Raw genomic sequence first — 3001 nt, forward strand, 5'->3', positions numbered from 1 at the left:
AGCACTGCAAATATGTGCAGAACACCTGAGCACTCTGCGTTATACTGGATAGAGAAAATGAGTCACATAACCTTGAGCACGACGGTGCGACCCTTGAGCACGACGGTGCGACCCTTGAGCACGACGGTGCGATCCTTGAGCACGACGGTGCGACCCTTGAGCACGACGGTGCGACCCTTGAGCACGACGGTGCGACCCTTGAGCACGACGGTGCGACCCTTGAGCACGACGGTACGACCCTTGATCAAGGGCCGTACCGTCGAAGAGGTCTGGTAGTGGATAGAGGGGAGGAGGAGGAGGAGGAGGAGGGTTTCTGCCTTCATTGCATTGATATGATAACTAGAGAGAGGACGTGAGCCAGACGATGAGGTCATACCCTCGTGTTCTCCTGGCGTTATGTATGCAAGACACACACACACACACACACACACACACACACACACACACACACACACACACACACACATACACACACACACACACACACACACATACACACACACATACACACACACATACACACACACATATATATATATATATATATATATATATATATATATATATATATATATATATATATATATATATATATATATAAATCACTGGGTAGGAAGTCCGCTCTTACGTTCCCAGTCAACTAATGACGCGGAAAGTATAATTTGCCCCCTTTTCTTGATACACCGAGTTTTAAGTAAATTGTATTGGTATCATTTGTGTGACGCTGGCTCTGCTTAATCGAGGGAGAGAGAGAGAGAGAGAGAGAGAGAGAGAGAGAGAGAGAGAGAGAGAGAGAGAGAGAGAGAGAGAGAGAGAGAGAGAGAGAGAGAAATTTCACCGTATCACTTACTCTCTCACATACCTCCTCTCCTGAAAGTAAGAAGACCCTGAGCATCCAGAAAAAAAAAAAATAAAAGAAAGAAAAATGTCGTATCAGAAAAAAAGATGATTAGATACAGCCTTATGGGAACAATAGAGACAAGAAGAGAGCCCACCGAAATCCCCCTTCCTCCTCCCTTCCCCACCTCCCCAACCCACCCCCAGCGAAAGAAGACGGGAGTGGGTTGGACGGGGGAAGAGGAAGAAGAAAAAGAAGACGACGAAGACGAAAAAGAAGAAGAAGACGTACTGCTGGGAGCCTGGAGAAGCACTGAGGATTAATACAATGAATCCTTTGAGATCAAGGTCGAAGACGGGTGGAGGGAGAGCGGGAAAGAAAACGAGAGGAGTTCCAGGAAAACTTGAAGACCCGGATATATATATATATATATATATATATATATATATGTCTGTCTCTCTGTGTGATAACTACCTGTGTGTAACAGAGAGGGAGTTTTACACTCGTGTTGTACCATTTCTTGACCTTATTTATATGTATCCTGTCTTTATTCCTATGCATATGTACACACACACACACACACACACACACACACACACACACAGACCAATGCAGGGGCTCACATCCTCCGCCAACATGACAGGCCAACATCAAAGACCAACATGAGGTAACAACAGGACTCGTTCCTCCCCTTGGTGATGGTACGTACACGGCTTCCTGTTGTCTTCACGCCACTTCTCAGACGAGCCTGACGCCCTGAGACCCACTTATCAAGTTAACGCCGACCCTCCTACCTTCCTACACTGGCAAGATGCAACGAGAACAAGACAAGGGAAGGAAAAGGAGAAACACTGTTTGTGTATATGCTGTGTGTGTCTGTATGTATATGTGTGTATGTATGGATGTATGGATATATGTATTGTATGTATATGTGTGTATGTATGGATGTATGTATGGATGTATGGATGTATGTATGTATGCGGGTACATATGTATGGGTGAGGTTATCTGAATACTCATCTCCAATGTCTTTAACCCCTTCCTTTTTAGGATACCGTGCTTTTAAAGATAGATAGTGAGATGGATAACGAGAGAGAGAGAGAGAGAGAGAGAGAGAGAGAGAGAGAGAGAGAGAGAGAGAGAGAGAGAGAGAGAGAGAGAGAGAGAAGAGTGGGTGGGAGGGGTCGTACCAAACTCCCCCTCAGTATGAATAATTCCACCACTACTACCACTGGAACCCCAGCAGATGGTGACCAACTTCCCACATCTCCCCCCAACTTCCCCACCACCACCTCCTCCTCCTCCTTCTCCCCCTCTTCCTCTCTAACCCCTCCCCAGCTGCCGATACAGGCAGGGAGACCCCTCCCTTCCCATGCACCCCCTCCTCCCTCCTCCTCATCTTCGTCCACCTGTGGCAACGGGTATTTACGTCGGCCCAGGTGTACGGGGGTGATTGCCCACCAGTTGCCACAGTTCGTTAGGCAACACGAACGATCACCCTGGGGGGAAAAAAAAACAAAAAGAAAAAGAAAACTAAAAGGAGGAAAACCCTCCTCCTTAGCTCAACCGCTTTGAAAATCGTTTTCTACCGACTCTTGGTACGCGTTTAGAAAAAAAAGAAAGGAAAAAGAAAGTGAGGTGATTAATTCTTGAGTGAGATGAATGAACGACAGTATCACTAACTCAAAGGGTCATCTCTGTGGATGTAGACGAGGGAGGGGTGGGTGGGCAACAAGGTGTGTATATTGGCTCACAATTACTCACTGGGTTGGGTGAGTGGTGGGACATTCCCTCTGTGGGTCTTATCCAACTGGAGGTTATGGCTGACTGTCTGAGTGTTGGATCTTACCCCCATCTTCCCAGTGCTTCTATTCACTCGATTCTGTTATCCAAAACACCAGTTAGGGAAAAAAAGGAATTCGATTCTGTTATCCAAAACATCAATCAGGGAAAAAAAGAAATTCGATTCTGTTTTAAATACTGATGAAAACAGCGCACAGAACTATAGCCCATTCGGGCAAATTTTCGTATTGTGCCGCTGGTGAACCACGACATAAGACGTAACTTAGAATGTACGTTACCCCGGCTGACCTATAAGTTAATATATAAACTGGCAACTGAAGCAGAGAGAGGGGGGCGGGGGGGGGGGGGGGCAGACACCTGA

Source organism: Panulirus ornatus, chromosome 34, assembly GCF_036320965.1.
Source record: "Panulirus ornatus isolate Po-2019 chromosome 34, ASM3632096v1, whole genome shotgun sequence".
In the NCBI taxonomy this organism is placed as follows: domain Eukaryota; kingdom Metazoa; phylum Arthropoda; class Malacostraca; order Decapoda; family Palinuridae; genus Panulirus; species Panulirus ornatus.